Source organism: Daucus carota, chromosome 4 (genome assembly GCF_001625215.2).
Source record: "Daucus carota subsp. sativus chromosome 4, DH1 v3.0, whole genome shotgun sequence".
Lineage (NCBI taxonomy): Eukaryota > Viridiplantae > Streptophyta > Magnoliopsida > Apiales > Apiaceae > Daucus > Daucus carota.
The window spans coordinates 32,767,146-32,780,968 of NC_030384.2; the positions used below are offsets into that span (position 1 = coordinate 32,767,146).

Here is a 13,823-nt window from a genome sequence, read left to right on the forward strand (position 1 = left end):
AAATCATGATCTCTGGCTCAAATTTTAGCAGAAGTTTGGAAAAGCTATGTGAATGTTTGAATTTTCATGAATTTTTAAACACGATAAACAGTTGATCAAATAGAAGCTACAAGTACGACTCATAAAATTATATATATTCACTTGATAACATATTTACATACATGAACCCATATTACAAGTATAATGCAGGGAAGCAAAAAATATATTATTCACAGCCATTCTAGCATTTAGGAAACACCCAGTGGAAAAGTTGGTATTAAGAATAACTATAACGCTTACCTAATATTAACTAAGCAAATAAACCAAATCAAACTAAGCATATCTGGTATATATATCTTCATGTAATAGGATGTGAGATGTATACATACCTTACCTCCAATTCTAATATTATAGAAAATATTTTAGTGAAGACCCACTCATAATATTACAAAGACAAAGAAGTTCATGAAAATTATTGAAATAGCAGAATTTTTGAAACTTGTTAAAATTTCTCTTTTGTTCTAAAATAAATATCTAAAACGAACAAGAAGAAAACATGATACGTTGTTAAGCAATAACAGTTTCTTGTCATTTTGTTTGTACTGGAGGAGAAAAATTTGTTAGACATTGAAAATATAATACAACAGACAAAACATATCACTTTCAAGATCACAAACAGACAGGTTTATATTGTAGGACAACGGTTTATGTCCATATATGAGTAGTTGAATCTTCTTCTATGAACACTAAGAATGTTAGGCTCACTGTTCAAATCATTGGAATAGTAGTCACTCTAAGCATGAACTTTAACTTGAAAGAAACATATTTCAAGCATGTGAATAAATACTAACTTGAACCTAGGTATGTCAACTCTATACTTAGTACAACATCACAAAGTACCTTGGTCCAAACGTAAGATAACTAACTAAAAGAATCTTCCTCCTAGAATAATTCACACTCCAGTCATTTATTCCAGCTCAACAATCTTTACTTACAATATAAGAAGCCTTCACAGGCATGCAAAATTTCAGAGCTATTTAGTTTCAGTATACTCTCAACCCCACAAACACGTTAACTGTTAGGGAAAGTATAGATTAAGAAACTGATGGATGCAGCATCATTTCATATGATGAACCAATATGTCTATGACAGTAGTTTATCAATGTCTGACACAGAAATAGAGAGAAGGCCGTACCATCGCAATTGCGGGTGTGCATTGCACAAATCAAAAGGTGCACATGCAGTTTGTTTTCAACATGGGAATGTTTCATTTCAAAAGAAAAAGTCATGGAGTGGCTGCTCAGTATCAGTAAATTGTTCCAGAAGCTCTACATGTTCTTCCTTTATCTGCGCTTTTTCAGGTAGGAATACAGCAGAAGAAATTTAACAGTCAAATAAAGAAGAGAAATTATAGTGTAGGTAGCAAGCAGTAGTTTTTAACAGAAAAAGAATTGAATATAGTGCTGATGCTCCTATATATATATTGAATAGTCATGTAAGGAGCAAGCATAGTTCTTTTCTTAACTTCCATCTCCTCTGTTTAGGCTAATTTATAGAGTTCTTTTGCAGATTGTGTTTGAGATATGATGTATAACTAGTACCAAATTAAGAGATGAATTAGATCTTGAAACTATTCTGCCGTAAGAGTTTTTAAAATTACATGTATGTCATCAACTCGAAATTGTAATTACTAATTAGTAACTTCGAATACAATGCAGATAGACTTATAAAGCAAAAGGTCAAGTAAACTAAGATAACAGGATTCTTTGGTACATATGGCGCATATTAATAAACTTTCTTCCAAATAAGAGTAGGTGTGAAATAAAAAGTGAATTCTAAAAAGGAGCCGGGTAAAAGAAATTACAAGTGCATGAATTAGAAAATCTAGAATTTTGTTTTACCATTCCAGGTTCCATGCTTTATAAGAATTGGGATGTATACGAGTAATATTGGTTCTATAATTTGTGTATACTTGTACAGTTATCAGTGCAACATTGAGGTCTCTAAATTCTGAACCTATTCTGTAGACCAATGGACAGTTAAATAAGAAGCTGAGAATTATTATTTTTAACTGTGAGTAAACACATGTTTACAATCTTTGTAATCAACCACTACAAAAATATATAGCATGAAGTCATGAACGTTAATATTGATCCAAGGAAAGTAACTTATCTTTCCACATCAACAATGCAAAGTAGACCTTGGAATATACCTAAGAGAAAGTTCCATATTGTATTTATATTATTAGCATACACAACATTATCACTTGATACTAAGCTGAAACAGTGAATAGTTAAAAGCAGACGATAAGGAGAGTACAATATTTAAACAGTTTTTCAAGCAGGAAATGCAAACCATTGCAAATGATGTAAGAAGCATGAAATTACAGTCGAAACCAATTCAATGAGTAAAAAGGAACTTCGCGAGTTACTACACTGCAGACAAAATATAACATCAGTATTAGAGCATAGTGCTAATGCACTTTTAAAGTCAATTTCGAGTACCTGAATGAATTTACTGCAAAATAATAATAATAATAATAATAATAATAATAATAATAATAATAATAATAATAATAATAATAATAATAATAATAATAATAATAATAATAAAACCAAATAGAGCTTAATATGCGGAAGAACTGAGAGGACCTAATCAAGATAGGTGATTGAGAGGTATAGAGCTAGCTTCTTCATTATGGAGAATCCATTCTCAGGGTTTTCACAATAATTAAAAGTAAACTGATAGCTCTTTTTCTTCAGTCTAATGAGAAATATCACATATTCAATGTTGTGTACAAAAAAGCCAACCCATTAAAAAAACCAGGAATCCAATACATCAGTGTTACCAAAAAAGGGACTCCTCGTTAACTAAAATGAAAACAGGTTGTCATTTTTGGATTATACTGTATATTCATATGAAATATATTCCCTAGGAGTAATCAACATTCCAAGCATGATAATAGAATTTGAGATGACTTGAAGAATAGGCACAAATTTTTGAAAATATCTTCATTGCAAACTAGCGAAAGGCAAACCTGATTCTCAGAGCAGACTATTACATATTCTTGTCAATTAAGTAGGAAGTGCTTAATACTTTGTTGACTGTTGTTATATTGCTTTGCAAACCCAACAGTTCCAAAAAGGTAAAGCAAGATTACGTAAGAAGACGTCGATGACATTTTAAACAATTTCAACCAGTGAAAAAATGCATGTGTGATAAAGCATTCCTTTATGCTTTTCACTTTTAAGAGAATATTGCATACTTACAAAAATCATATATAATATGGAATATGCATCCAAGATTGTATAGACATTCCCACCCGTCTCTCATACATAACCATGAATCCAAAACGAGATATTTAGGTAACTTGCAGAGGACAGTTTGTTTTTTAGTGCAACTTTATAGTTAACCACTAAACTATCAATTTGATTACTTAGGAGATGTCACTACTCGAACGCTTAGTAATACAGTTAAAGATGCCTAGAAGAAAAGTTTTGAGTTCGAACATAGCACCAAATGGATTCCATGGAGCATAATACGACTAAAAGACAACACTTTCTAGGAAGAAACGGTTACCACTCTGCACCAAGCATTTCCCTTGCTAACTAACAGTTTCTCCTAGATTCCACAGTCTTCTAGTCTATTTACGCGCACTATATAAACCCTTCAAAATCCATGTGAAGGCATCTGCATATTCAACTTCATACTCAACCATATAACAGAAACAAGCACAAAAGATTTTATAGAAAAAATTAAGGCAATGGATGCTGCAGCAAGTCATATGATGCTTCAATGTGCCTTTGATAGTTGTTTATCAATGTCCGATATCGAGATTGAGAGAAGACCATACCATCGCAACTGCAGCTGCGCGCTGCACAAGCTAAAAGATGCACGCCCTACTGCATGTTTTCAGCATGGGAATGCCGCATTTCCTAAGAAACAATCATGGAGTGATTGTTCCATATCCACAACCACTCCCAAAAGCTCATCACAATCTCTGTTTGTCTCTAACTTGGCAGGTAAAACCAAAGAAAAAGATGGCCTTTTAATTATTAGAAACAAAGGAATGTATGGAAATTTGCCAAGTAGATGACACGAATGCATAAATTTTAATTTTTTATAGAATTAGAGTACTCTTGTAAATTTACTTCTCCACACAGTACTCAAACTCCTGTATGAAATTATGAGAGACTTATCAAGGAAAAAAGAGTAGAAAAAGCACTACAATTTCATTACGATTTATTCTTGTACAATTCGGTCACATACAGGACGCATAAAGAAAATCTCTTTACTTGTTCTTGTCATCTTCATGACTCACGCATGCATAGCTTCATGATCTAAGCTATAAATTGTCCCTTGTATGATAACTAAATATGGAAACAACATTGAACAAAATATAGTACCAAGTTCATGTCATTCTACATTACAAAACCTTCTCTTTGGTATTACAAATTCAAGAAGAAATGCTCACTGACCCTACAAAAAGAACAATGTCAGGTGGTAAAGTCAATTGTGCAATTCAGGAAATTAAGATAATTAGGTAAAAAATGTAAATGTTCTTGTATAAAGCAATAAAAAATGTGCTTATGCGTCAGGACACAACATGCAGAAGAAAACGGTTTTTTCCTCAATAAAACAAAACACGATATGAAGCAAAACGAACACGATAACTAAAACATTGCAGGAAAGCTAAAATAATCAATTTTGTATATCATCTAATTCAGATGAGTACGTACTTAGTGCCCTCAAAACCTACATTTACATATACCATTATCTTTAATTTTGTTTACCATCTTACAAGGTTGTACATAAATAATGAAAATAGTGTATCATATTACCATATAATATCAAAATGAGAAGAATCGCATGTTCTTTTATAGATGTTAAATGTAACTGCTTAATGTATAATTTATTTTTATACATAAAATCTGATTCAACTTCTAAAGATGCTGAATGAGAGAGTGAGTATATTCTACAATAATCTGTTTTCCAAATATCCTATCATGAATGTTTAACAATGTACAGCCAATGCACTGGAAGCAATAAGAAAGACACATAAAACCATATTATTCACGTTAGTGCATATATGATACAGAAATATATGTGCAGGAAAGCCAAAACAAGAGAATATATTCAGTCAGTCTAGTCTTTGTAGGAAATATAGAAAATTAAATTGTAACTCCAAGTGTAGAACTTAGAAATTTGAAATCTATACTGTGTAATCTATTTCAACCAGCACTTCCATTATTTAAACCAGTGCTTGCTTTTTACCAATAGTTTAACAACCAAGTGTAAAAGTTGCAGAGCCATTATAACTCCAAAATTCAGTTGCGATAATAGATGCTCAGTTGGATTAAGTGACGGTTATTTACATAGAAAACATGGTACATTATATCATAATTATACAATACATACTTGTATATCCTTCCGTAAAAAGTGTCTGAGTGTGTGCATAAACCATATTAATGAAACAGTTCCTGTCACTTTCCTTGTGCTGGACCAAGAAATTTGTTAGACAACGGATACATAATAATTAATATAGACAAAACATTTCATTTTCAGCAATACAAACAAACAAGCTTACTAAGGTCATAAGACAGATCGCATGCATGAAATCAAGGAATAAGTTAGCCTAATCAAGCTTAATATTAACTTAGGAATATCAACCACTAATACGACAGCACAAGATACATTGGTCCAAAAATAGGATAACTAACTGATGCAAAACATTTTTCTCCTAGATTAATTCACACTTTAGACAATCATTACCGACACCATACAATGAAATCCGTTAAGACATTGTTTATATAATACAGAAGACAGAACATTTCACTTTCAACATCACAAACAAAATCGAAGGACAGCAGTTTATGCCTACATGTGACAAAAAGTTTATAGCGAAGAACAACAGTTTATGTCTACATGTGAGCAATGAGATCTTCGCTAGATACCAAAATCATTGGACTATTAGTCACCCTAAGCATAACACTAAGGTAATAAAGCATACCGTTATTGCTTTTTACAATAACTAAGAGCATATTGTGTGATTTAAACTTACATGTCACAGATTCAATGTTGTACATACATACCCACCAACCCATCTACCTCATACATAACCAATAATCCAAAACAATAATGATTCCTAGAAGAAATACTTTGTTTACTTGCATTAGAAAAATGTCATCTAATGCAATTTATTACCATCAGAAAAGTCAATACTCAAAAGCTTGAAAATAAAGTTGGAGATACCTAGAACAGAGTTTGTTATTTCAAAAGTATTACTAAACGGAATCCTTGGTTACTACTACTAGAAGACAACACTTCATAGGGAAAAACGGTTACCAATTTGCACCAAACATTCCCCTCACCAACTAACACATTCTCATAGACAACTTCACAAACCTCTAAGCCTCCAGATTACATGCAGTATATATACCCTCCAAAAACCATGTGATGGCATCAACATATTTCACTTATAATCAACCAGATTACAGAAACAAGCACATACAAATTTAAAGAAAAAGAAACCAGCACAATAATGGATGCAGTATCAGGTCACATGTTACCTCAGTATGTCTTTGACAGTAGTTTATCAATGTCCGATATGGATATTGAGAGAAGGCCGTACCATCGCAACTGCAGCTGCGCGCTGCACAAGCCAAAAGATGCACGTCCTAAAGCATGTTTTCAACACGGGAATGTTGCTTTTTCTAAGATACAGTCATGGATTGATTGTTCCATGTCTGTAGCTGCTACAAAGAGCTCTTCACAATCCCTATTTAACAGTGACTTGTCAGGCAAAAACAGAGACAAAGATGGACTTTTGTTACTTAGAAACAAAGGAATACATGGGATTTCATCAGGTAGATGAAAAAACCTCTTCAATTTTAATTTTCATAGAATTAGAGAGTACTTTTGTAAATTAATTTATCAACACAGTACTCGAACTCCTGTACAGATTTCTATGATATAGAAATAGCACTAGTTTCCACTATTAATAATTCATGTACATTCTGGTGCCATTGCGTTTAATTTTCTGTCACATTATTACAGACACAACTTGTTTGAAAATTTCACCACCCGTTCCTTGTTAACCTCAAGATGCATTGATTCATCGTTTCATAATCCTCTGCTTTAGTTTTTTCTCGAAATGATAGTGAAGCACTACAACTGCCTAAAACAGAGCAGTAAGTTTATGTCATTGTACAGTACTCTTCAGCATTGAAAATCCAGGTTCAGAAGCAGATATTCTTCTAGATCCTACTTTGAATAAAATAGCTTCAGGAATTATGTTGTCATAGTACAACTAGGAAACGAGCACATCAACGTTTTTAGGAATGTGACTATACAACTTGGTAAATGAAGTATTTGTGTGTTAGTACACAACATGCAGGACTTCTTTTCATCTTTCAGAAACGATAAGAATCAGAGAGACTACATTAAAGAAATGTAGTTACTGCAGATCTTCAGTTTTGTCCCCTACCCTAGGCCACTTAAATATCACTGGAATATTTCTTATAATTCCCCCCTTCCCAGAAAAAAAATAGTAAACTCATGCTGCAGCTCAACACAAAACAAACTATTCATGGTTATTATTATACAGCAAATTTGCAAATCTAATACATCTACTTGAGCAAGGAAAAGTTGTTTACATAAGATGGTAAAGAAAATGTTTACTCACAATGCAGAATATATATAAATTAACAATCAGTACCTGATAAGAAACAGAAAAGACAACTAAATACATGTTGGCAAGGCTAGAGGGTATATGCCAAGTCTTCTTTCTTGTCTTCTACCAGATCACTAACATATCAGTCAATCCATATGCCACATTTTCAAATTTTAATTTCACAGCATGCAAATTTGTAACAAAAAAAAAAAAAGACGGATATCACTATTTTAATTCACACTGAAGCTCAATAGTCAAACCAAAGCAAACCTGATATTCATTCTGAATAGAAGAAATCAGATTAGGTACATTATGAAGACTGATTGTTTCCAGAATCAACTATGAAGGCTGAAAGATTCAAAAACTTACAGACGAATGATATGAGTAGAGTATCTAGCAAAGCAATAAAACTGTAAATTTAAAACATACTGTTACAGATTAACATCAATACAGTCTGTGGATGGCATTTTGTTTAACCCTTATCAGTTGACGGTACATACAAAGAGTAAGAAGTCAACAAGTGATTGCTATGGAGAAACGACTTAAGATGTACTTCAAGAAGGAACTGAAAAACACTGAAGATTATGTAAGACTTCAATGACATAATAAACCATTTTAACTAGTAAAGAATGATTTTGTGACTCCCACACTACCAGGACATTACAACTAAACTAGTATAGCATACCGTTATTGGTTTTCATAACTATTAACTAACACCATATGTGTACATACAAAACATATAATACAAATTGCTGTATAGACATACCCACCAGTCTCATACATAACCATGAATCCAAAACAATAGAAATTCTCAAAGGAGATAATTTGTTCACTTACACATAACAGTTTATGTCTTTAAGTGCAACTTTTTGTCTTACTACTAAACTATGAGATTCCTTTGGAGATGTCACCAGTGGGACATTTGAAAATAAAGTTGGAGATGCCTAGAAGAGGAAGTTGTTATTTCAAACATAGTACACAAACAATTTCATGGAACATTTTACTACTAAAAGACAACAAATTCTAGGAAGAAACGGTTACCACTTTGCACCAAACAATTCCCTTGCTAACCAACACTTTCTCCTAGACAACATAGTCCTCTAATAAATTTACGTGCAGTATATAAACCCCTCGAAAATCCATGTGATGGCATCAACATAATAACCTTTATTCTCACTTCTCAAGTCTCAACCATATTACAGAAACAAGAACAAACTTTAACAAAAAGGAAAAAAGACAGCAGCAAGGCAATGGATGCAGCAGCAAGTCACATGATGCTTCATTGTGCCTTTGATAGTTGTTTATCAATGTCTGATATGGAGATTGAGAGAAGGCCATACCATCGCAACTGCAGCTGCGCGCTGCACAAGCCAAAAGATTCACGTCCAGTTGCATGTTTTCGACATGGGAATGTTGCATTTTCTAAGAAAGGGTCATGGAGTGATTGCTCCATAACTCTAAGCTCCCCCAAAATCTCGTCGCAGTCCCTCTTTTTGTCCGTTCATCTTCAGGTAACAACAAATAAAAACATAAACCTTTGTTCGTAGAAACAATGGAAATTATGAAAATTTGTTTAGAAAAAGTTGGTATTTTAGCTTAGTAGAACTAGAGGAGTACTCTTGTAAATTCAAGCCTTAACATAGTACTCAAACGCCTGTAATGAAATTTTTGGACAAAGAAAGCACTAGAATTGATCACTATTGCTGTGTACTAATCATTCTGGGGTTCAACTGGTTGCAAATTTTATTGGGTTCCAGACACATTGTTATCGGCAGGCCTTTCAGAAAATTTCATTATTAGTATATCAGCGGAAAATATATTGTTAAATAATCACATCAACTACATAAGTTAGTGCTCAAGAAAGTAGTTAAGTAGGCATGCTTCATTTAGAACTACTTTAACACTTCACATCAATGATTTTTTTAATAGTAGTGGGGACTACAAGGAAATAGGTTAGTTTTCTTTTTTGTCCCCTATCCCTGCAACTCAAATATCAGTTATGTCATATACCATTTTCATCATACGTGAGTTTGCTCTGTATTAAAAAACTACAAAAGGAGATTACTATGCATTGAATATGTTGGGGAACAAAAAAGAGAAAACTACTATTTTATTAACAAATCAACTAAGCTGTGTAACAGTGACACGAGTATGAACTGAGAATTGTATTTCCATATTTTGATTAAATTATATTTCTGGCATAATGAGTCCAAATCAATCAGACTTCCAAAGAAAAGATTCTGTCGCTTATATAGAAGTAATTTTTCTAGTGTGGTTTGTTAGTTACAGTATAAATATGAACATTTTCCTAGGGATCGTCACTGCTCTAAGCATGATGATGAAGTAAAGTTTCCTAGAAAATTGAGTCACATGTTTGGAGCATCTTACCAAGATGAACTCCTTGGATCACAATACCTAAAAGACGCCAATTACAGGGAGAAACACCTACCAGTTTGCTCCAAACATCTCTCATGTCAACTAAACAGTATCTCCTATACTACTTTTACACATCTCCGGTGTAATCACATGCACTAAATAAGCCTTGCAAAGCATCCACAGGCTTCAACATATAATTTTGCTAATATACAGGACCAAATTAAAACAACACAACCACAGAATGATTTCCGCACAAAGCTAAATGTGTAAGCCCTGCGACCTCCTTTCAACAAGGAAACATTGCATTTGCTAACCTAAATTAATTCATACGTACCCCATGCATCTTATCACGCCCTTCAGCTACCTATGGCTTTTCAGAAATAAGGGAAATTCAGCAGTGTTGTTTCATAGAATCGGAGTGCTTGTGCATTATTGTTTTTCAACACATGCCACTCGTACTCCTTTGCGCACCTTTCATAAAAAAAAAAAAAAGAGCACTAATCCCGTTCATTGTTTATTTGTTTTTAAATTGATGAGCTTACATATCCATACACATAACAAAATTTATAATGACAATATGCAGACAAAATAACATCATGGCATAAAATTATTGGTTTACACTAAAAAAGTAAATTGTTAGCTTATATTGTGCTTCTGAACTAAAGTGAAGGAACAAATTTAACATAGTATAGATAACCCACCCATTTCACAAAACAATGGATCCCAAAGAAAAGTGAATTTTGCAAGGAGCAGATTCTTTTGGAGAAAACCATGAACATAAAACTACACTTCACAAGTGCAAGAAAAGCATAACAACCCCTAACCATATTAGTTTCCTGTCATTTTCCTTGTGCTGGATGAAGAAATTTGTTAGACAACGGATACATGATACAGAGAAAACATTTCATTTTCAGCAATACAAACAAACAAACTTACTAAGGTAATAAAACAGATCACCAACATGAAAATCAAAAAATAAGTTAGACTAGTAGAGCTTGATATTTACTTAGGAATATCAACCACTAATACGACAGCACAATATACATTGGTCCAAAAATAGGATAACTAACTGATGCAAAACATTTTTCTCCTAGATAAATTCACACTTTAGACAATCATTACCGACACCATACAATGAAATCCGTTAAGACATTGTTTATATAATACAGAAGACAGAACATTTCACTTTCAACATCACAAACAAAATCATAGGACAGCAGTTTATGCCTACATGTGACAAAGAGTTTATAGCGAAGGACAACAGTTTATGTCTACATGTGAGCAAAGAGATCTTCTCTAGATACCAAAATCATTGGACTATTAGTCACCCTAAGCATAACACTAAGGTAATAAAGCATACCGTTATTGCTTTTTACAATAACTAAGAGCATATTGTGTGATTTAAACTTACATGTCACAGATTCAATGTTGTACATACATACCCACCAACCCATCTACCTCATACATAACCAATAATCCAAAACAATAATGATTCCTAGAAGAAATACTTTGTTTACTCGCATTAGAAAAATGTCATCTAATGCAATTTATTACCATCAGAAAAGTCAATACTCAAAAGCTTGAAAATAAAGTTGGAGATACCTAGAACGAAGTTTGTTATTTCAAAAGTATTACTAAACGGAATCCTTGGTTACTACTACTAGAAGACAACACTTCATAGGGAAAAACGGTTACCAATTTGCACCAAACATTCCCCTCACCAACTAACACATTCTCATAGACAACTTCACAAACCTCTAAGCCTCCAGATTACATGCAGTATATATACCCTCCCAAAACCATGTGATGGCATCAACATATTTCACTTATAATCAACCAGATTACAGAAACAAGCACATACAAATTTAAAGAAAAAGAAACCAGCAAGATAATGGATGCAGTATCAGGTCACATGTTACCTCAGTATGTCTTTGACAGCAGTTTATCAATGTCCGATATGGATATTGAGAGAAGGCCGTACCATCGCAACTGCAGCTGCGCGCTGCACAAGCCAAAAGATGCACGTCCTAAAGCATGTTTTCAACACGGGAATGTTGCTTTTTCTAAGATACAGTCATGGATTGATTGTTCCATGTCTGTAGCTGCTACAAAGGGCTCGTCACAATCCCTATTTAACAGTGACTTGTCAGGTAAAAACAGAGACAAAGATGGACTTTTGTTACTTAGAAACAAAGGAATACATGGAATTTCATCAGGTAGATGATAAAATCTCTTCAATTTTAATTTTCATAGAATTAGAGAGTACTTTTGTAAATTAATTGATCAACACAGTACTCGAACTCCTGTACGGATTTCTATGATATAGAAATAGCACTAGTTTCCACTATTAATAAGTCATGTACATTCTGGTGCCATTGCTTTTGGTTTTCTGTCACATTATTACAGACACAACTTGTTTGAAAATTTCGCCACCCGTTCCTTGTTAACCTTGATTCACCGTTTCAAAATCCTATGCTTTAGTTTGTTCTCTAAATGATAGTGAAGCACTACAACCACCTAAAACAGAGCAGTAAGTTTATGTCATCGTACAGTACTCTTCAGCATTGAAAATCCAGGTTCAGAAGCAGATATTCCTCTAGATCCTACTTTAAATAAAATAGCTTCAGGAATTATGTTGTCATAGTACAATTAGGAAACGAGCACATCAACGTTTTTAGGAATGTGACTATACAACTTGGTAAATGATGTGGCTGTGTGTTAGTACACAACATGCAGGACTTCTTTTTCATCTTTCAGCAATGAAAAGAATCAGAGAAACTACATTAAAGAAATGTAGTTACTGCAAATCTTCAGTTTTGTCCCCTACCCTAGGCCACTTAAATATCACTGGAATATTTCATATAATGCCCCCCTTCCCGGAAAAAAATAGTAAGCTCATGCTGCAGCTCAACACAGAACAAACCAACTATTCATGGTTAGTATTATACAGCAAATTTGCAAATCTAATACATCTACTTGAGCAGGGAAAAGTTGTTTACATAAGATGGTCAAGAAAACGTTTACTCGCAATGCACAATATATATATATATATATATATATATATATATATATATAGGGTCGCGCTCAAAAGAGAACCAGTCCTTAAAATAGAACCATAGAACCACTAAGGTTCTGCTGCAGAACCCTAAATTTTAAATAGATGGTTAGGATCTAAATCTAAATACATGTTTTTTTCATGTGTTTTTATCGTTGTGTGTGTTCAAAAATAATTTTAAAATATGATACATTGATATTGACATTTTTTGTATGTGAAGCTCTGCTGCAGAACCCTAACTAATATTTAAGTTCTGCTGCAGAACCCTACCTAATACTAGAAATAAGTAAGAGTTCTATGGTTCTCTCTCTAATGGTTCTCTCTTGAACATGACCCTATATATATATATATATATATATATATATATATAAAATTAACAATCAGTACCTAATAAGAAACAGAAAAGATAACAAAATACATGTTATTGTTGGCAAGGCTAGAAGGTATATGCCAAGTCTTCTTTCTTGTCTTCTACCAGGTCACTAACATATCAGTCAATCCATATGCCACATTTTTAAATTTTGATTTCACTGCGTGCAAATATGTAACAAAAAAAGACGGATATCACTATTTTAATTCACACTGCAGCTCAATAGTCAAACCAAAGCAAACCTGTGATATTCAGTTCTAAATAGAAGAAATCAGATTAGGTACATTACGAAGACTGATTGTTTCCAGAATCAACTATGAAGGCTGAAAGATTCAAAAACTTACAGACAAATTATAAGAGTAGAGTATCTA

General features: G+C 33.2%; 1 long non-coding RNA gene across 24 annotated transcripts in view; it reads right to left on the reverse strand.

The window, feature by feature from the left end:
• Positions 1-13,823, reverse strand: part of LOC108218784 (uncharacterized) — a 37,460-nt gene that overhangs the window by 5,380 nt on the left and 18,257 nt on the right. For 18 of the 24 annotated variants that reach the window (XR_010291222.1, XR_010291223.1, XR_010291238.1 and 15 more), the window contains 3 exons: positions 11,947-12,155; positions 8,992-9,156; positions 1,175-6,757 (listed from right to left, as the gene is read on the reverse strand). This is a non-coding gene — a long non-coding RNA (uncharacterized LOC108218784). Of the gene's footprint in view, positions 1-1,174; positions 6,758-8,991; positions 9,157-11,946; positions 12,156-13,500; positions 13,613-13,823 lie in introns of all 24 variants that reach the window. The other 6 variants (XR_010291228.1, XR_010291221.1, XR_010291219.1 and 3 more) reach the window with 6 other exon arrangements.